Below are 23,114 nucleotides of genomic sequence, written 5' to 3' on the forward strand. Positions count from 1 at the left end.
ATGACCCAAACCCAGATCCTACTCTTCAGTTCATTCCAGTGTATGTCAAATACTACTTTTTTTAATATAAGCTGAACTGTGTGCTGAATGCATTTCATACACTTTCATCCATGTTTTCACTAGAAAATGATGAACTAGATATTTTATCATCAAACTACACATGAATATACATATAAAAAATGCACACTCTAATAGAATAGTTCAAGCACCTAGGCCCACACTGCTGATGCAATGAGGTACAGATTTGTTAAGGCGTGATGGGATGGCTGGCTCTCCAAAGCTGTCATGGGAAAGTCATTATCCTATGAATGTAATAAGTTCCAGGTCTAGCCTTCAGCCACACTGACCAAAAACTGGAGACTGATAGAAACTTGCCCAAGGACACACAAGTAGCAAGTAAAAAGGCCTGAATTTGAACCTTGCCTGCTGAAGTCTATCTTTTAATCACTATTCCACTACCAAAAGAAAACAAACAAACAAACAAAAAACCTGGAGCATCCATCTGCAACTACCTGCATATGTCTCTATATACAGAGAGAGGTAGAAACCAGAATACTAAAAATCTCCCAACAAAAGCTAGGATGAGTACTACCAACTTCAACCCTTGGGCCTTTATTTGGAGATGGCAGCCAATCCACTCTCCACCCTCAATGGACAAATTCTTTCTTTTCTTTCTATTTTTTTTTTTTTTTCTAGACAGAGTCTCACTCTGTCGCCAGGCTGGAGTGCAGTGGCGCAATCTCAGCTCACTGCAACCTCTGTCTTCCGGGTTCAAGCGATTCCCCTGTCTCAGCCTCCCGAGTAGCTGGGACTACAGGAATGCGCCACCATGCTCGGCTAATTTTTTGTATTTTAGTAAAGACAGGGTTTCACCATGTTGGCCAGGATGGTCTCAATCTGCTGACCTCGTGATCTGCCCGCCTCGGCCTCCCAAAGTGCTGGGATTACAGACGTGAGTCACCATGTCCGGCCAGACAAATTCTTTCTTTAGCTGCATCAATATAGTCATTCAGGCAAGTGGCCAAGGCTTCCAAGCCCATCAGTCATTCTGTCTCTTTAGAGACTTTGTATCTCTGTATCTACTCTTTCTTCCCTGTGCAGATTTGAAACTCTCAACACCTATCTTATTTCCCTTATGACCAGCTACTTGAGTAAAGCCTTTCTGCAACTCCAATTTATTAACAACAAATATATTCAGTAAATTTCACTGTTGAAAATTCAGCTATTTTATGCAAAAACATAAATACAGTCGTGTGCTGTATAATGACATTTCAGTCAATGTCAGACCACGTATAGGATGGTGGTCCCTTAAGATTATAATACTACAATTTTACAGTTCCTTTTCTATGTTTAGATAAACAGATACCATTGTGTTACAACTGCCTACAGCATTCAGTACAGTAACATGCTGTACAGGTTTGTAGCCAAGAGCAACGGGCTACATCATATAGCCTAGGTGTGTGGCAGTCTGTACATCATCTAGTTTTGCATAAGTACATTCTGTGATGTTCAGTACATTCTATGATGTTCACACAAAGATGAAATCACCTAACAACCATATCTCAAAACCTGTTCCCATCATTAAGTGGAGCATGATTGGATACTTCAATATCCATTAACTCCATTCATTCAATTAGCTGTTTGATTTCCTGCTATGTATACTATGTATATTGTCTACATGCTAAAAGTACAAAAATTGTAACACCACTCTGTCCTCAAGTTGTTCAAAAATCTAGTAGAAGAGAGTTAGAAGTTTAGAAGAAATTATAGTTGCTCTTAGTAAACAGCCCAGAAGTCCAAAACAGGAAAAATTGCATGAGATGAAGCTTCAGGATGAATAGGAGAAGGGAAGGGTATTAAAAGCATAGTAAAAATACATGTCAATGCAGAAAAGCAAAGAGAAGAAAAAACGGAAGACTCCCAGCCAGAAGGCAATGTGTTCAGAATTATTAAATCATGTGGCAGGAAAGTAAGACCACTAGGGTGTTTATAACCTTCTATCTACTCTGATATATGAGACAGTTATAGCTTTTTTTTTTTTTTTAAAGTCAGGGTTTCGCTCTGTCACTCAGGCTGGAGTGCAGTGCCACACTCTCGGTTCACTGCAACCTCAACCTCCACCTTCCAGATTCAAGCAATTCTCGTGCCTCACCCTCCCAAGTAGCTGGGATTGCAGGCATGCACCACCACATCTCACTAATTTTTGTATTTTTCAGTACAGACAGGGTTTTGCTATGTTGGCCAGCCTGGTCTCCTGATCAGGAGAGGGGTAAGTTTCACGGAGAAAGTGACAGATGAGCTGAGTTAGAAGCCTACTCAGTTACAGAAAAATATAGAATGGAAGGCCATTTACCTGTGACAAGGAAATATAAATTCCTTGGCAGGACAGCCAGGATCTCAGGAGAGTTCCTGGGACCCTCTGCTCCCTTTCTCAGTCCAATCCTGGGAAGGTAGTTGGTGGATGTGAACCTCTGACTTAGACCCAGGAGGTGGTTCCCAGCCTCCAGCCGAGCACCGCTTGTTCCCCTCAAGTTGTTCAAAAATCTAGTAGAAGAGAGTTAGAAGTTTAGAAGAAATTATAGTTGCTCTTAGTAAACAGCCCAGAAGTCCAAAACAGGAAAAATTGCATGAGATGAAGCTTCAGGATGAATAGGAGAAGAGAAGGGTATTAAAAGCATAGTAAAAATACATGTCAATGCAGAAAAGCAAAGAGAAGAAAAAAACGGAAGACTCCCAGCCAGAAGGCAATGTGTCCAGAATTATTAAATCATGTGGCAGGAAAGTAAGACCACTATGGTCTCAATCTCTTGACCTTGTGATCCACCTGCCTCTGCCTCCCAAAGTGCTGGCATTACAGGTATGAGTCACTGCGCCCAGCCAGTTATAGTTCTTAATACAAGAGAAATCATCAAATAGGAAGGTATATCAGAATTTGGGAGACAGACTTGTAAAAGGTCCATGCAAGATTCAGATTCCCCATCCTTAGGAAGTAAATGTTCCCTCCCATGACTGAGAATCACCAGAAGGGGAAGGGAACTTTTAACCAGAACAAAAACATAATGAGATCTACCATTGAGAAAGACTATTTTGAGATTATACACTACACATCCATACTTGGGAGTACTATGAAGCTTTAAAAATAGAATGAGTGGATTTGTGTGAGCACATGGATCTATGTGCTCACATGGAGCTAAGTTCAAAAAGAAAAAGTCAAGGTACTGAATAATACGTATCATATGAATATTCTGGCACAGAGATTAGGGAGTCCAGATGATAAATAAGGGCTAACCAGAATAAGAAGAGCTGATTTCAGAGATAAGCATCTAGGAAGAATCAACAACACCTGTTAGACGCTATGGGTAAAGGAGAGGAAGGCATCTAGAATGCCTTGTTTTTAAATCCTAAAAAAGGTAAAGAGATTCCTTTCTATTCTGCTTGTTGCTTATCAACCTATTTAATTTAAAACTACTTCGAATCAATTTATTACAAATTCCAAATTAGTGGTATTTGTAATAGTGCATTTTGACATATATAAGAGCTAAAGAAATTTATTAACAGTGGATGAATTAACAGGAAAATACAGCCTTTCATCCTTCAGGAAAACCTGCAAACAAATACTACCAACCAGGGACAGACAATTCAAACCTCACACTTACATTTGCTCCAATATTCCCTGAGGAATTTTTTTCTTTACATACCAGTATTTTTAGTCCTTTCTAACTTAAATCCAGGATAAGATCTTTCTGCCATCAATTTAGAACTCTTCATTTCCAGTACTCTCATTCTCAGTCATTAAAGTAAGCATTTCAATATATAAATTATACAATTATACTTTAATACTTGAAAAAACCCTAGTTACACATGGAAAGGTAAACCACTGAGAATTTGGGCCCACAGAATTATACTGCCTTCCTTTGGGGGGAGGGACAAATAGTGATGATGTATGACAGTTTCCTGAGAAAATGTCACTAACATTTATTTAATAATGCAATCTCCTTACACTTTATCTGTGTCAAGCAATATTTACAATTTTTCCAATCTCCACATAACAAAGAAAGCCCAAACAACTACAAAATACCTAACTAGTATTTCTTTCCACAACATGATTTTCATTTCTGTGTTCTGTAAATAAGAAAATAATTAATTAAAAGCCATAGTACTAATAAAAATGCAAAAAGAGAAAGAAACTAAAATCCTGATCAAGGAGTGGATTAGAACTTTTATAATGCTTATAGAAGAGACTCCACTGGTTGCAAATCCAACATCCATTTTTACCTTTCCCATCCCACAACTCAGGAGAAGCTGACCTACCCAAACTCTCTCAAGCTCCAGGGGTAGATCCTGAATCAAATGCTGTAATATCAACTTTCCTGGAAGTAAGTGGTTCAGAAACCCAAACTTAATTAAACTTGTTAGCACATGGTGATTGTTACTGGTCCAAAGATAACATGTGATCTAAACGGGGCCAATAAAACTGAAGGAAAAAACCTTTAGTCCACAATAATGAGAAAAATTCTTGTTTCCCTACTGGAAGTGAAGAATGTTTGTTGTTCCAGCTACAGATAGTAGCTATCCTATAAACAAGAAGGAAACCAGCCTGAAGATAAATTTTAAAAAACAGATAAGTCAGGCTGATACCTCGCTCATATAGTGCTTGGAGATCAAGCCCTAGAAGCTCCCCTACCTATAGTTTCCACTGTGGGAAAAAATCCACTTCATTCTGGAATAAGGCAGACTATTTGGGTTTCTGTTATTAAAAGACGGAACCAGCATAATTTTAAGTATTTTTAAATAGTCTCTCAAAAATAAGTACCTATGTGAAAGCTATTTGAAACTTGGAAATAGCTTTAATAAACAACATTTTATAAACAAATTACAATCTTTAGAAGTCTAACGTAAGCTTTCTTAAATCCACTAAAAGCTCAGTCACAAAAATCTACATGACCACTTAATAGACAAATAAATAACAGGTATAAGCTAGTTTAATCTGATTGCATAAAAATGTTTATAATACACTTCTCAATAAAGAAAAATTGAATTATAACCCAAGGGTGGGTTAATTTGTACAAATTTTGAATAATGTCGCAAATATTTCCAAAACAGATGCTAAGAGACTCTACAAGGACACTCAGCTCAATCAGAAGCCAGATTAAAGTCCCATCTGGAGCCAAATGGCTCCATGGTTCCATTACAATTACCCAAGTCACCAAAAGTGAGACTTAATGGTTATACATCACAGAATCTCTCTTCGAAGTATATACAGTCTTATCCCCAAAACCAGAAAATCAAGTCATAAAAATAATTTTGCGTGTGTATACACAGACACAAGAGATTTGGTAGATATCCAAATGCTGCTGTATTTGTTCATGAACGCTGAACTGTTTCTATATGATTTTTCACCGGTTATTCATTAGCATCTTTTTTTTTTTTTTTTTTTTTTTTTGGACAGAGTCTTACTCTGTCACCAGACTGGAGTGCCGTGGCGCGATCTTGGCTCACTGCAACCTCTGCCTCCCAGGTTCAAGCAATTCCCCTGCCTCAGCCTCCTGAGTAGCAAGGACTACAGGTGTCTGCCACCTCGCCGGCTAATTTTTTATATTTTAGTACAGACAGGGTTTCACCATGTTGGCCAGGATGGTCTTGACCTCCTGACCTTGTAATCTGCGCACCTCAGCCTCCCAAACTGCCGAGATCACAGGCGTGAGCCGCCACACCTGGCCAGCATCTTCTTAAAAGTGTTTTTGGACACAGTTGCTAGGATAGTGCATCACCTTCCTTTGAAATGGGAAGGACAAAGTTCACCTGTCTCCCCCAACCCTCCCTTTTTTTTAAGACAAGGTCTTACTCTGTCCCCCAGGCTGCTGTGCAGTGACACAATCATAGCTCACTGCATCCTCAAACTCCTGGGTTCAAGTAATCCTCCCATCTCAGCCTCCCAAATAGCTAGGACTACAGCTATGCACCATATGTCCAGCTAATTTTTTAATTTTTTGTAGAGACAGGGTCTTGCTATGTTGCCCAGGTTGGTGGTGTCTAACTCCTGGCCCCAAGCAATCCTCTCACCTTGGCATCTCAAAGCACTGGGATTACAGGCACGAACCACCACACCAAGCCCACTTTCTCCTTTAACATCAGCCTTGAAAGTAACTCAGATACCTGGAATTATCTCTTTCATATTTATCTTCTCATATCCTAGCATAGACATTATTTCTCATTAAATCAGGAAAACTGAGTTAGGCCATTTTATCTCCTAATTTTCATGGCTAGAAGTTGTCACAGTGCCAAAGAAGTTTAGAGGAGGTTACCGGGAAAGCATTCGAATACCAGCATCCAGACCAATGCTATTAAAAGTATAGTCTGATTTCACTGCCTGACCATGAACCGTTAGTTAAAACTATTTTATAGCAATTTGACAAAGTAATAAGCCAATATTTTATGTATTTGATTTTTTTCTCTAGAGTAGGATAGGGTCCCAAATTTGAAGGTTGAATTCCACTTGAAAATGTCTGCTGACCTAACAAGGTGCTTTGTTTTACTCTTTTAATTTGAATGCCTTTAGATAGAACCCAAGCCCTCTGATTGGCTAAAGTGGTAAGTTATTTGCAACTGTTATCTGGTCAGTCCCAGAAGGCATGTGAGTGTCCAATCAAAGATCCACTGGACAAGTGTTTCTCAAATTGTAACACCCCTTAGTAGGTAAGGAAAGCAATTTAGTGAGTTTTTTTTTAAATAATATCTGGCACTGCATGGCATGATATGTATGGCATGACACACAAAAAGTAGAAACACAGTATGTTTATATGTACACATACATATACTTGTATGTGTTTATGTACATGTGTGTCTGTGGTTGTGATTTAAATTTTCTTACTGGGGTTCATGGGCATAAAAACCAGAATGAACAGAGCACTGTACCAGACCAATATCTTCATTTCATAGATGCAGAAGCTGAGACTCAAGGTCACAGTCAGCTGGAAGCAGTCCCAGTGTGCTTTCCTTTACATTCATGATTGTAAATCTGTATGTACACTGAGGTCTGCAAGGCCAATACACAGAAAATACAGTATATAGGCCCCAAAACTGATTATTTTAAAATCCTAGATCAATTACAACTTTATTAGGTATTTTTTAAGTTTTGAATACTAAAGATGAAAATTTTTATGTAGAATGATATATATTTGATTACATAAAAATTTAAAATGGTTATATGACCCAAAAATAAAAAATCCAAACAAATAAAACCAAATTCCTCAACTCACTAGTTTAAAAAAAAAAATCAAACACAGAAAAAAAATACGACATACTACAAAAGACTGATCTGCTTAATATATAATATAGTAATTAAATATGAGAAAAATACCTGAGTAACAGGTAAATCGTATTAAGAGGTAAATTATAAAATAAATATAAATGGTCAATAGCATTAAAAACGGGTACATTATTACAACAAGACACTACTTTTCTCTTATAAAATTAGCAAAGATGTTTTCTTTTTAAGTATTAATACGAGGATTGATGTAAAAAATTCAGGAATCAAAATTGCCGGTAGAAATGAAACTTGTAGAGTTTGGCAGTAAGTATCAGAAGACTTGTAATTACCCTTCTAACCAGTAAGTCCATTTCTGGAATTTAGCCTATGGAAATAATGAGGGATATATGCAAACACTATTAAAAGCAGTTTGAATGCAGTAGTATATATAACAGTGGAAAATCCTAATAACCTAAATAGTCATCTATGGGAACTGGTTAAAAAATATATAGGACTTCTATATAATAATAGAATGTTACACAACTATTAAAAGAGATGATATAAGCTTACCTTTCCTGCTCACAATATACTATTAAATGAAAAAAAGTAATAGATGCAAAAATATCCCATTTTTCATATAAAAAACTTATAAAATACATTTGATTCATTCTTATAATAACCCAACATATTTAGAATAAATGGACAAATGCATTTTTACAGTGAATTTTCTAACACAATCATTTTCTTCTTCTTCTTTTTTTTTTTTGGTCTGAGACGGAGTCTCACTCTGTCGCCCAGGCTGGAGTGTCATGGCATGATCTCAGCTCACTGCAACCACCGCCTCCCGGGTTCAAGCAATTCTCCTGCCTCAGCCTCCTCAGTAGCTGGGATTACAGGCACACACCACCATGCCCAGCTGATTTTTTTTCGTATTTTTAATAGAGATGGGGTTTCACCATATTGGCCAGGATGGTCTCAATCTCATGACCTCGTAATCCACCCACCTCGGCCTCCCAAAGTGCTGGGATCACAGGCGTGAGCCACCATGCCCAGCCAGTAAACGATTTTTAGAGATACCTAATAGAATGTATTAAAAAATGCAAACATTCTTAAAACAGGTCTCGATACCAAAGACCATTTTCAACAGTAACACTGAATATTCAATTGCACAGATAAAGTTAAATTTTACAAAAGATGCCAATGGTATGGATACAAGATGCCAATGGTATGGATGCAAATTCTTTTCACTTCTTTTGCATTCTGATAGGGAGGGAGAGAGGGACAGACAAAAAGAGAGGCAGATAGAGATGAAGAGGACAATTTGCATTTTAGCTTTCTTCTCATCCCAAAAATGATTTAGTATAAGACACCACTCCAAACAAAGTGAACACATTATAGGACAAAAGAAAACAATTCAAGAAACAAGGATAAAAGAATAGAACACTACGACTGTACCAGTTAAGGCTCTTGATTATAAACAACAGATACATGTTCTAGTGAATCTAAGTCAAAAAGGAATTTATTGGCTAGGTACTAGATAGTTCAGAACACTGAGACAAGGTTGGAAAATCCAGCTTGGACAGGAATCAAGGAAGGCAAATCACAGAAAAATGTTTGCCTCCACAGCCTTGAATGAAGCCTGGAACTTATGTTACTGCATCAAGGGTTACAGGCTCTTTTAGAATTTGTCTAGCAGCCTTTCTGGTTTTTACAGAAAAGTCCCGCAATATTAAAAAAAAAAAAGAAGAAGAAGAAGAAAGAAAGGAAAAAAAAAGAAAAAGAAGAAAGAAAGGAAAAAAAAAAAAAGAGTTACAGGCCAGGAGGAAGCATCTCAGTGGCAGCTCTTAGCCTCATGCCCATGGTCTTTCCAGCTGTCAAGATGCAACTCTTAAACTACAGAAGGGCCTCATGCTAGCCTTTAGGCTTCCTTAATCTTGAGGGGTGAGAAGCAGTCTCCTAACCTAGAAAGGGGCTTAGTAAGGCCCCAGGCAATGAAAACCACAAATGTCCTCTAGGAAGACCAACTCTTTGTAGCAGAACTGAAGTGTCTTTACTTTTACTCAGTGTCTTGCTTATATCTTTATAAAAGTTTGCAAACTGAAAGTTGATAAAAATTAGTGCAAATCTCTTTAACATCATTTTATTAGATTTGTTTGGTACCATTTTCAGTGTATTTCCAAGGCAAAAACGTACTCTTCCTAAAGTAGTTCTATCAACCGACAGTAGACTGAGCAATTTGGATGGGGTCTAACAAGTTTCTTAACACACTATAAGTATTGCCTCTTGCTTTATATTCTATCCGTCTGCTAATTTGGTTTCTTGCTTGCCTTTTTTGCTGCAGCTGTGCACCGGGTTAACTGTTTCAATGGTTTTCCTACAATAACTCACAAATTTTTTCCTGATCAGTGTGCTGTATGATTGGTTCTTTGTTCCTAAGATAATTATTTTACATTTGTCTACACTGAACTGCATTTGCCATCTGCTGGCCCAATCACCTAAACAATCCAAATCTTTTTGAATCTGATTGCATTGTTCCTCATTATTTCCCCTAGCTCCAATTTTAGGATCATCTGCAAACTCTGAGATCTTTTCTTTAAAGCTTGGACACATTTTATTTTAATATAGAGGGGTTTTTTTGTGTGTGTGACCCTTTAGACACTCCAGCTGAAATCCTTTTCCAACTAGAAAAGTTTCCAAAAAGCTTATCCAAAGATACCTTCCAATTATGCAGTCAAAGTGATGCTAGAAACAAAGCTAAATAGTACCCATTCTATTTCATTTTTCTATACATTGCCATGTTTTTAAAAGTATTATGTCTTCTAAGTTCTTCTCTTCAAAGTATAAATATTTTTAGGAAATGCAGTAATTCTGTTTTCTAATTTGAACATTCATGGCAACTGTTTTTGCAATAACTTTCCTAAACTACACATGACAAATTTTTCAGCAACTCCCTATACATAAGGCATTTCATTTAGTCATAAAAATATTTATTGAGCACACATTAGTAATTAGCATTAGATACACTGCAGTCTTATGACCTTGGTCCAATTATTTATCTCCCAAAACTTCTGTTTCCTACTGACAAAGAAGATTTCAGAAGATAACTTCTAAGCACTCATCCACATCTAGCATTCTGAATTACCTTTTATCTATAAAGTAACATACTAGAATCACCATTTCTAAAATTTTTCTCCTTCAGATTTCCCAAGCACCATTTTATTATAAGCACTCAAATAATTCATTAATCTTTGCAACATTTTAGAACTGCAAGATTGTATATACTTACTTAGCAGTATTTACCCTTCAAATTAGACTTGACAAATCTGAACATAGTAAATCTCCATTACTTATTAAGTAGTACACCGAGCACATGTTTAGATCTAGAAAAAACTGTTGCTCCATAAACTTTAGTGATTTCTTAGTATAATCACATTTCCACAAAAGCCCTACCTGTGTTAACAATCTTATATAGAAGTTAAGATCTAATTTAAGAACCAATGGTTCTCTCAAAAGAAAGAAGTGATGATTCTGGGTGGAATTACTTTCATTAAAGGTAGGATATGAAAATCCACTAAGAAAAATTATTTTTAATAATTCCAAAATAGAAACATTATAACTAACAATTACTACTATTAGATCTTTCATCTTTCTGTGGAAGAACCCTCTAAAAACTGATTAGTCCGAATTTTTTTTCATTTATTCACTAAACAGTTAGTGAATGTTACAATAATATAAAAATGAATACAAGACAGTGTGAGATGTACATATGTTGTTACAAAAAATCATTGTAGAGGTACAGTCAGCTACACGGAAGTTAGGAAGAGGAATAATTTACTTCTAGTTGCTGGATGAAAAGCTTTGTAAATGAGATGCATTTGAACTCTCAAATATTATAATATCTTTTAAAAGCAAGCCTAGTAAGCTATGAATATTATCACAGAAAAGACAAATATAAAACACTAAGCAGTCAAAGTAAAAAAATTTTTAAAAACCTCAGAAAACAGACAGATTTGCTGGTTGCTTATAATAGAATCATGTTTTTGATTTTTTGTAATTTTTAAAATTTTTCTGTAATGAACATATATTATCCTTATAATAAGACATAGTAAAAGATTTTTCTATTAATTTTTTAAAGCCATACTTTGAACAACTGAACAAATGAAATGCTATACGTCAAAAGCCTCTAACTTATAAAAATTAAGTCACTAACAAGTATTTCATTTCTAAAAAGCTAAAGGACCCACTAAAAAGAAATCATAATTTATTAAGCCCTTTATTTTTGAAAGAAACATTGATTTTCAATGCAATTACTTTCGTTATAAGGTAGGATTTAAAAATCCACTAAGAAAATAATTTTTTCTTTTTCTTTTTTCAATGAGACGGAGTCCAGACTGGAGTGCAGTGGCACAATCACGGCTGCAGTCTTGACCCCCCAAGGCTCAAGCGATCCTCCAATCTCAGCCTTCCGAGTAGCTGGGACTACAAGCATGCACCACCGCACCTGGCTAATTTTTGTATTTTTTGCAGTGATGGGGTTTCACCATGTTGCCCAGGCTGGTCTCAAACTGGTGGGCTCAAGCTATCTGCCTGCCTCAGCCTCCCATAGTGCTAGGATTACAAGCATGAAACACCGCACCCAGCCAGGAAAACTATTTTTAATAATTCCAAAATAGTACGTTTATAACAATTGTTAAGGTTTTGTCTTTCACCTTTTTGTGGAAGAACTCTCTAACAACTGATTAGACTGATTTTTCAAACACTTATGAAATGATACATGTTGTCTCCAGGAATATTTAATTTGTATTTTAAGATAAAAGCATTTAATAAATCCATAAACAACCACTGACTTTTATTTCAAACAGATCCCCATTTACTAAAACTTTGATCTTTGACTGTGTTATATTCTATTAAAAGTAACAACATTCTACATATGATTTAATTCTACCTGTAATCTAATAAAGGCATTTCACTTAAAAAAAACTATATTTATGTATACACATATATACACACATATACGTTATATACATATATATATACACATATCTTGAATCTCCCACATGATTCAGAGCATAGCAAAAGAAAGTGTATGAGCTGAGAAAGGAGGAAATAAAAGCACTAGAGGAATGGTGGGGGTGGGTACAGGGAGGGAAGAAAAGAGTGTTTCAATAAACATTTCCATAACTTAATACCTGCTTAGATTTTCAAAATTCTAGTTTTTTTTTTTACTGTTTGATTTTATACTCTATGCTATAGTTTACAGCTGAATTACTAGTATCCTATAACCTGAAATTAAACTCAACTAAATCTCTTGAGGTATGTAACAAGTTACACAGAATTACTAAAGTAATAAATAATTATGTTTCATTTAGTCTGTTAACTTCCCTAAAGGATGGAATTTTACTAATATAATCTATTAATATTTTTTCATAGACTATCACTAGTTTTCAATTTGATAAAGCTAGAAGGAAGGCAATATGCTGGGATTTCAAACTGACATCCATAGGCCACTTCCAGTGAGCAAACAGTTCATTCTGAATAAACTGCCAAGATTTTTTAAACTTGATATTTCACATAAAAATTTAGATTTTTAACTTACCTCAAAAAAAAAAAAAAATCACTAGATTCATAGTTCTGGTCCCACTGCTGTCAATGCTCCCCAGCTGCTCACTAGACAACTTTCCTCCCCACTTTCTGTGGCTTACCAAGTTCCACAGGAAGTAGGGTTTATAATCCCTAAATAGAGTGTGGAGGCAGTCAGATTCTGACTCGAACCCCAGTTCCTCCACCTCCAAGCTGCACAACCCAGGGCAAGTAGTTTAACCTCTTTAAGATTTAATTTCACCATCATGACTAATATGGTTTGGTTCTGTGTCCCCACCCAAATCTCACCTTGAATTCTGTAGTTCCCATAATCCCCACGTGTCATGGGAGAGACCCAGTGGGAGGTAATTTAATCATGGAGGTGGTTACCCTCATACTGTTCTCGTGACAGTGAGTGAGTTCTCATGAGATCTGATTATTTTTAAAAGGGCGTTTCCCAATTTTGCTCAGCATTTCTCCTTCCTGCCGCCATGTGAAGGACAAGTTTGCTTCCCCTTCCTTGTAAGTTTCCTGAGGCTTTCCCAGCCCTGTGGAACTAGGAATAAATTAAACCTCTTTCTTTTATAAATTACCCAGTCTCAGGCAGTTCTTTATAGCAGCATAAGAATGGACTAATACAACGACAAAGAAGATAATAATCATTTATTATTCAGGGGTTAAAAGTGAAATAATATATATAGTACAAAATACAAAATTAAATCTTCAATAAATGATAGTTATTATTATACTACTTGGATTGAAATTCCTAAACCTAATTAACTAAGATTTACCATGAATGTTTCCCACTTTCTGTAGACCCTAAAGAAAAAAACTAAATCACTATTGCCTTATCACTCCATAGGGCTCCTTGGTAAAATAAGGATAGGAATAATAAATATCTTATAAGGTTGTCATATTAAAATATGTTAATACATACAAAAAAGCTAAGAATAGTACATGGCACATACTAACCTCCAAAAAGAGTTGTTATTATAGTAGTAACTGTTGTTTCAGGGGGCTGGCACATATAAGCTTTAATAAATGTTTGATGAGGAGAAGCATGTCAGTGAGTAAAAATGCAACTAAATGAATACAAGACCACTTATCAAGATTATTCAAGGTATATATCTTTAAGAGTCCTCTCGACTGTCCCATGTTTTTCGTTTGTTTGAAACAGAGTTTTGCTCTTGTTGCCCAGGCTGGAGTGCAATGGTGTGATCTCGCCTCACCGCAACCTTCGCCTCCTGGGTTCAAGAGCTTCTCCTGCCTCAGCCTCCCAAGTAGCTGGGATTACAGGCGCAGGCCACCATGCTCAGCTAATTTTTTTGTATTTTTAGTAGAGACAGGTTTTGACTATGTTGGCCAGGCTGGTCTTAGACTCCTAACCTCAGGTGATCCGCCCATCTCAGCCTCCCAAAGTGCTAGGATTACAGGCGTGTAGGATTTATTTTCAAAGGAGTTTTAGAGTAGTCCTGTTTCAAGATTGCTAGAACCAGACCAGTCTAGGCTGTGCTTTGTTTCCAATTCTTGTCTGCCTCTTCAAGAATCTCAGCAGCAGAGTTTAGGAACAGTGGAAAAGAGGATCTCACTACCTTTTAGGCTAGTAGTTACAAAATCTCAGCCTTTAAAAACAAAGAATGAAGAAAAGCAGCCTGGTCAAGCAGCAACAGTGGTTCTCTATCAATTGGTGCCAAAAAGATGATTCGATCTTTAGCATACTAATCATCTCAGTTGATGTAGTTTTCAATTAGTCTGAAAGAAGCTCAATTCTTCAAGTATTTAATAAAAGATAAAGACAGTCTTTCCTGGCTAAAGTAGTAGGCATATTCCAGATTCTTGGCCATGTCAGGGAAATTCTTTCATAGCATTCAAAACAATGAGGAAAAGCAACAAAATTGACTCAAAAAGAGTAATTTCCTTTCCAACCTAAATAAACTTTACACAAACTTGCCTTTGATAATCGACTAAACAAGCTGCACCACTAGCATCAAGGGAGGGTGTGCAGATATCTAGCAGGTGCTGCAGTTTATCACAAAAACGTCTAAAATAATTGGAAGTGACAACCAGCACTACCACAAATGATTTATTAGTCTTTCACTCAGCTTTTCAGCTTCCTCAGGGCCAGAATAAATAATTTACCAACTCTGTATCTTCCAATCATTAATTCTTCCCAATGCATTCAAACTACATTTAACTCTGCTAGGTTCAGTGGAATAAAACACACAATAGGAATATTTTTCCAAATATAAAATTACCTGACCATATGTAAAGGCAAACATGTTAATCAAAGATGTACAATACAGATGCAGAAGAAGGACTCAAAGTCAGAAACTGCAGTCAAGTTTGAGGGTGCTCATGGAATAAGTTAAGTGAACAAGAAAGCAGAGCCTAGCAAAATGCTTCTCTCGTAGATGAAAAGACTCCAGTGACTCTGGACAGCAAACCAAAAAGGCAACCTAAGCACACTGCATGACAGAGATTTTAAACCTCAAGCATCATCATCTCACAATAGTCAATTGACTGACTGACTGCCTCCCCCAAACTGTCCCACGAATTATAGAAAATATTCAGTATCCTTAATCAAAAAAAGGTAGAAAAGTTAAGACCTATATGAATTTCATGCAAAGTAGACTTAATAAAGTACAAAACAAGGCATCTTCTTTAAGGCATTTTAATAGCTATTTTGAATGGGTTTACAGGACAATTACAAACTCCTGTGAATTCAAAAATAGATGTGAAAATCAAAGAAATAAACATTCTTCCCCAAATCTGATAATGATGTTAAAAGGTATGTCTATTAATTATGTAGAAAAAACATACAAAAACCAAAAATTACATCCTAAATCCATTTTTGATGTAAGCTAGTCTTGTCTCATTAAATCAGCATCTCTGATTAAAACAGAGATCATTTTTGGTACATAACGTATTGTACTGTTAGAGCAGCATCTGTTTATTACACAGCATAAACATTTTTCAGCTTTCTGAAACTACTGACATTCAATAAATGATCCAGACCTAGCAATTCACTTAAGTTTCTTTTTTATTTCAAGAAGAAATACTTTAAGTGAAAGAGTTAATAAAACTGATAGTCTAATATTCGTCATTCTACAAGCCAGCTTCAAGCTGTTGGGCATACAAAGAATTTCATAAACTGACAGCTTTCTCTTTAATGATTTGAGAGTGCACTACAACCCAAATCTTAAGTGTGTAATAGATGTTTAAATATATGACTTCTACCTAATACATGATTTTTTCCAAAATATAAAATGCCTTAAAATTAAATTAGCTAAACTAGTGAAAATGATAATATAAATTTGAATCTAAAGAATGCAATTTATATTATACAATTTTTAAATGACTAAAAACATTCCAAAATGTTCACAAAATAAGAATGTATTTTTTTCAACACTCAAGAGTTCACTGCTAACTGAAAGAATTATATACCTGGGCACAAAATCATATTGTTCATAGTAAGCAAAACCATGTCTTATTTATGCACAGATCCAGCACACACGTTGCTGTGGCAAAATAAACTTCAAATAGCACAGGTCCTAGCCTCCCGCAGGTTACAATAAAGCAAAAATATAAAAACTAGAAAACATCTATTTTTTAAAGGCATCTTTTTCAAACAGATGCAAAAAATATAGAGATTTTTATATTTTTTTGTACTAGGAGGTAGGGAGGATTCAGAGAACATTTGTTTAAAAAGAAAAGCATGACAGTGTTGTCTGCAAGCTTCTTTGCCAGGAACGGAAACAGTGGATCAGCTTGTAAAGACAGGAAATTCAGTAAGAAAAAAGAAAGCAATATACCACTCTAGTGGTATCAAATTGCCTAAGGATACTGCCTAGTGCCAGAACCTGGATACAATGCTATAAGAATTGATGGCAGCTTGTCCATGTGCTGAAAACACTGAGCCCTACAGAGTTCCATGAATATCTGTAGAAGAAGTCTATGCAAAGTATCCTGGCCCTTAATGTCTGTCAAAAGAGAAACAGGTATACAAATTGTGGTTCTGATGCTGTTCTATCATGAAATATTACACAACAGTTAAAATGAATCAACCAGATGTAAAACTCACAGCAAATAACAGTTCAGGAATAATGATGGAGAAGAATGGGGAAAAAATGTAAATAATAGAATAACAACAAATAATAGAATATTTCGGTTAAGTAATCTTTAAGAACATTTAATGTTAATGGAGACATAAATGTAGCGATAATACAAAAACAGGAAAGATATAAACCAATTTCAGTAAGGCAGTTATCTCTGGGAAGGGAAAGACTTTAAAAGTATCTTTTAAAAATACATGTGGTGGCATACTAATTCTGCATGGTAAATACATGTTTGCCTGTTCTACTTATTTTCTGTACTTTCTTTTCTTTTTTTTTTTTTTTTTGAGACAGGGTCTCACCTGTCACTCAGGCTGGAGTGCAGTGGTGTGATCGCGGCTCACTGCAGCCTCACCCAGGCTCAGTTGAACCTCCCACCTCAGCCTCCTGAGTACCTGAGACTACAGGCATGTGGACCACGCCCAGATAATGTTTGTTTTTTTGTTTTTTTGTTTTTTTTTTGCAGAGTGGGGGTTTTGCCATATTGCCCAGCCTGGTCTCGATTCCGTGGCTCAAGCAATCTGCCTGCCTCAGCCTCCTAAAGTGCTTGGATTACAAGCACGAGCTACTGCACCTAGCCTATACTTTCTAAAATTTTAAAATCTAAGCCACCAAATGAATAATTCTCTTCCGAAAAAAATTTAAAAGGTTTTACAGTATTCTTACCTGAAACGTGAGGGCCTATCTTCTTTAAAATCACTGGTTTGGCCAGTCTTCATATTCTAAAAACTTTTAATTTAAATCTAAGAAACTAAAAATTCTACCCTCTTTTCACAAGTTACTTGATTTAATAACAATTTCAAGGCAAGTCCTCAGGAGATCTCATGCTTTTATTTCAAAAATGAACTGAAGGACTCCACCTTGTAGACCTCCTGAATAAAGTTAAAGATATTCTCATCAAGGGGCTTTTAAATAAATAGTTCTGTCATTTGCTATGCGAACAAACAGGCTTGAGAGCCTGACTCCCAATTCTTTGGCTCTGACTTCCCTAAGGAAACCTGTCACTTCATTAGTGAGTAAGTTCTTTTCCATTTTCTTTGTCATGTGAGGTATTAAACTTCTTTGTATTTGAAAAAAAAAACAAAATCCTAGTAAGACTTTGGACATATCAACTGAAATCTTACTTTAAAGAAATTCAGTACCACCAGTGTAAGATTTTTCATCTTGTGTTAACCTTTTCTGCAGCCAAATTTCTTTTAAGTCCAACTCCATTTCTTTATATGCCTTTGAAAATCTGACCGGTCATCTATTGCGAAACAGAAACAAAATGCCTCTCATTTACAATTAAATTTGTACATGTAAACGAAAGTTTAATATACTTTTTGTCACCATGAAGAAAATATGAGAGATATTGTTATTTTCCATAAAAACTGATATTCTCTCAAAGTAGTAACCATCTGATTTCAAAAAATTACTAGCTTGTTATCTTAAACAAGAAATCATATCCAACTTATATTGATGTTTTTCTATCTGAAGTATGTCATGCAATATTGTAATTTATTTCATAAATCTACTAGAGTGTGATCAAATCCTATCAACTCTGATTGGCATAAATTTGAAACAATGAAGCAATCACATCTGTTAAGCAGTTTTAGCTTCCTAAACAACATTTTTAAAGTTTATACAATAACATAATTATACTTTTTTTTCTAGGACCTTCCTGCACTGGGTTTGAGCTTTTCATAAACTTTGTTTGTGTACACTAGATTCAATATAACATAGAAAGTAATCAATAAAAGATGGAAGTAGGGGAGATAAAGTGACAGAGACAGTCTAAGTGGTACACTCAAGAAAACATTTTAATAAACTCTAAAGAAGTAGTTGTTCATAAGATGGGGAAAATGAGTTCATCTGAGTGAAAAAACATAGTATATATTTAATTTTATCCTGAAACTACTCTTGAAAATGTATGAATGCTGAACTTAAGTAAAAATACGTGAACATAGAATAAAGATGCCGACTATGTTTTATGAAGCAAAATACTAGTATACAGCAAAAACTTACTATCTACATGTTTTTGGTGTAAAATCTCTGATTTTTAAAATTTGAATGGTTTGATGAAAAGATTATATAGTATGTATAGGAATCAAAAAGTAAAAAATGAATATCCCCAAAGTAATTCTGTGCAATTTTAAGAACGTTTCTAACAAGTAAGCAAACGCAAGCATAAAAATGAACAGGCCCTACAGATAACTCAGACTATGGCTTAAAAAAACAGATTATCAAAAATAAAATTCAGAACACTGTTAAGTAACCGTATCAAGTATCAATTCTTTCTGTCTTTATATACATCATGCCTAAGATACGACTTAGGAGTGTGTGAACATTCAACTAAAGATAGCTGAATTAGCAGAAATCCATTTGGGCCATTCATTGGTAACTGATCATATACAATTTCAAGATATTTTCTATCCTACTAATCCTTACACCTGTCACTCTTTACATGCATACAGCTTCTTAAGAAAAGCCACCTTTCTAAAGTGAGTATCTCTTCAACTTCACTGCGTACCAACCAGGGTCCTGTATGTACTCAATACCTATTTGCTGATTCATTTATTTTAACTTATATGAAAGCGGAAGTCATGAGTTAAACAGTTTAAATTAAACCAATTATATTTCCTACCTTTAAAGTTAAAAATCAATAAAACTAAACAAAACATTATGATCAAAGGAAAACTTCCAAAAGGAGACAATAGGTAATTATGATGGTGACATTTCATCAAGAGAGTGACAAAGATTTTTTTAAACAAACCTTGTGCTTAATTCAGACGTTTTCCTTTTGTCTGTGGATATGACATGTTTTCACAGAACAAAAAGATGTCTCCTTAGAATTTATTATTTTACTATTTGGAATGATTGAAATGATATGCTAACAGAAGAAGATAAGACTTTTTTTGTCTTCTTTGCCCTTTACTATATGATACTGTTGTACTCTCCTTAATATGTAAAACTATCCACTACTCATTCTATTTTTTTTCAATATCTTGTAGGTTAATTCCTAATTAAATGCATCAAGAAAGATTCTCCATTGCAATGAAACTCTCATGACTACTTTGTCATTTAGCTTTAATATAAAGACATTTTTTGATTACTTCAGGATGACAACAGTATTAATATTTTACTAAAAGAAATAAATCTCCATTAAGTTTTTAAAAATCTATCAAACACTAATTGAAATAGGATTAAAATAAGAAATAATTTCAATCCTTCTCACTAAATTGTACTGTTGTTATCTATTATCTACCTCATTTCTGCATTTTGTTTGTTTTCATTCAAGAAATATGCTTTCCACAAAAACATTGATAAAAATAAGACAATTCCTGTTCTTATTATAAGCAATAAACTAGTAATTATAATGTGGCATAATAAGTGCTCTAATAAGGTATGTAGGAGGTGAGGTAAGATTACTAAAGAATCACAGAAAGTTTTCAAGAGCTGCATCTTGCAAAATGAGTACACAAAACAACTGCTTCACTAAACACAGATTAACCACATGAAATTACTTCTTCTCCCACCCAAAACCCTACTAAAATGGCAGTAAATAATTTTTTAAGGTGCATTTCACAAGCACAAAAAAGTGGAAGTGGAGAGAAAAACAGAAGCAAGATCACAAATTTTTGGAAAACAGATGAATAACTTATCAAAAGAAGTTACTCATAACAGAACATATCAGAAAAGACACCAAGAAGAAGCAAATCACTCTGCCTACAATCAGGCAATGACTCAACCTCACACATCCCACTTCTACACCGGTGCTGAATCTCCAACTAAGAGAACTGAGGGAAAAAGAGGGATAAAAAACCAAAAACAGGGAAACAAAATAATTCAAGATAACATCCCCAAACTGAAAGACATTTGCTCTTAAAAGGGTCCTCTGAAGATTCATTACAAATAATGAATAAAATCCATTCTAAGACATATTATCATAGAATTTCAGAGATAAAGAAACGATCCTAAAGCCTTCTAGAATATTAAGAATAGGCCAAATATAGCCAGAAAAAAAAAAGTAGGGGGAAAAAAGTGGCAATGGATTTCTCAGTAGTAACACTGAATGTTGTAAAACAAAGCCTTCAATATCTAAAATAAAATTATCTACAATCTAGAATTCTATACCCAAACCATTAATCAAGTCTGAGAGTAAAATAGAGTCATTTCAACCTTTCCTAGGGCCTATTTCTATATAATGAAAAAGTTACAAAAAAAAAAAAAAAAAAGAGTTGGGATCCATGGATATGAACACAGTAAAGCTATCCAATCTCTGAGGAGATGGCTAAAATGTGGGACAGTATGACTATCCATCCCAGAATTCCTGCCACACTGTCAAGTTATACATACATGAAGTCTCTATAATGCAACAGAGACCATTCCGTCTTAAAACAGAAGGTAAATGGAACAGGTAAAGAAATGTAATGCAAGAAGTTACAGAGGTGTTTTATAATAGATTATTGGAAACAGGACCAGAATAATACTGAAGACCGGGCAACACAAAAGTAATTTTAATACGCAATTTTAACAACGCATTTATTATCATTATTCTAAAAAATGAAACTTCAATATTTAAAATGACAATCATGAAATTTTTTTTTTTAAATCCGTGTTTATTGATAAAATTTAATGAGATGCACAAATTTTAAATTAACTTTGTTGTTAAAAGAAGTCTTAGGCCGGGCGTGGTGGCTCATGCCTGTAATCCCAGCACTTTGGGAAGCCAAGGCAGGCAGATCACGAGGTCAGGAGATGGAGACCATCCTGGCAAACGCGGTGAAACCCCATCTCTACTAAAAATACAAAAATTAGCCGGGTGTGGTGGCGGGCGCCTGTAGTCCCAGCTACTCGAGAGGCTGAGGCAGGAGAATGGCGTGAACCCAGGAGGTGGAGCTTGCAGTGAGCCGAGATCACACCACTGCACTCCAGCCTGGGCGACCAAGCAAGACTCCACCTCAAGATAAAAAAAAAAGTCTTAAAATCCTGCTGTATATTTGCAATTATTCAGCTCTCAGTAACTGTATTACTGAACTGAAAACTATTCAACTAAATATCTACTTAGTAATGCTATAAATTAGGAAGTGGAAAGAATATGTGAAGTACATTATACAATAATATTTAGACTATTTATTTTACTTAAGCTTCCCCTCCCCACAAATTTCTCCTAAATTATCAGATTCTTCATTTTATAAAAACTTATCAATATTTTTATATAGTGAAGTATTACTGATTTATCTTTGAATAGAGTTTAGTCAAGTAGACATTCAAAAGTTGTGTGATACTTGGGACAATCTGTAGTCTGAGACTGGTTGGCCCTTGCATTGCAGAATACCTAGCATACCTGGTCCCCATCCATTAAATGCCAAAAACACTCTCACAATCGTGACGAGTGAAAATCCCACACCAATTTGTGAAACTCCCTTATGGAGCAGCACCAACCTTTTTTGAAAACTGTTATTCTAGAAGTCTTACAGTAAGAAAAAGCATGCTAGGGTGTGGAAACAATAGAAAAAAGTACAAAGGAAACACTTATCAGTTAGATTAAAAGTTTTAATTCATCAATTTTATCCTCATCTAAATGTTCTTTATTTAGATGCATTTTTTGGTACTGTGTACTGAGAATGACTTAAAGAGATCTGATACAATCACTCTAGAACATATGCATATTCTTTTTTTTTTTTTTTTTTTTTTTTTTAAAGACAGGGTCTTGCTATGTCATCCAGGCTAGAGTGCAGTGGGGTGATCACGGCTCATTGCAGCCTCAATCTCCTAGGCTCAAGCAATCCTCCCTCCTCAGCATGGAACCACAGGTACAATCCACCACATCTGGCTGATTTTTTTTATTTTTATATTTGTAGAGATAGGATCTCCCTATGTTCCTCAGGTTGCTGTCAAACTCTTGGGCGCAAGTAATCCTCCTGCCTCAGCCTCCTAGAGTGCTGGGAACTACAGACATGAGCTACAGCGCCTGGCTATTCATTTTTTAATAAAAGGCTTTCCTATATATGACCTTTTTAACACTCTTTTATTTAGATAGCCAAATTAAAGTCAAATATAGGATCTAATCAATAGATTGTACATCTACAGGCATGTCATTTATATAATTTGTGTGATGTTGTTTTTGTTGTTATTACTATGTTGTTTGGTTTTTACTGTTTCTATGAACAACATCAGTACTAAGATGGTCA

At 35.3% G+C, this 23,114-nt stretch overlaps 1 protein-coding gene and 1 non-coding gene across 3 annotated transcripts in view; one reads left to right on the top strand and one right to left on the bottom strand.

Moving 5' to 3' along the window:
- Window positions 1-23,114, bottom strand: part of TBC1D5 (TBC1 domain family member 5) — a 564,034-nt gene that overhangs the window by 482,719 nt on the left and 58,201 nt on the right. Inside the window, exon 1 of one of the 2 annotated variants that reach the window (XM_025377828.1) lies at window positions 6,916-7,036. The exons of the other annotated variant lie outside the window; for it this stretch is intronic. The gene's annotated coding sequence lies outside the window, so the exon portion shown is untranslated. Of the gene's footprint in view, window positions 1-6,915; window positions 7,037-23,114 lie in introns of those variants that run through there. 2 annotated transcript variants of the gene reach the window in all.
- Window positions 8,911-8,973, top strand: LOC112619894. Its single transcript, XR_003118376.1, has one exon. It is a non-coding gene; the product is annotated as a U7 small nuclear RNA (small nuclear RNA).

This window comes from Theropithecus gelada, chromosome 2 (assembly GCF_003255815.1).
Source record: "Theropithecus gelada isolate Dixy chromosome 2, Tgel_1.0, whole genome shotgun sequence".
NCBI classification, from domain to species: Eukaryota; Metazoa; Chordata; class Mammalia; order Primates; family Cercopithecidae; genus Theropithecus; species Theropithecus gelada.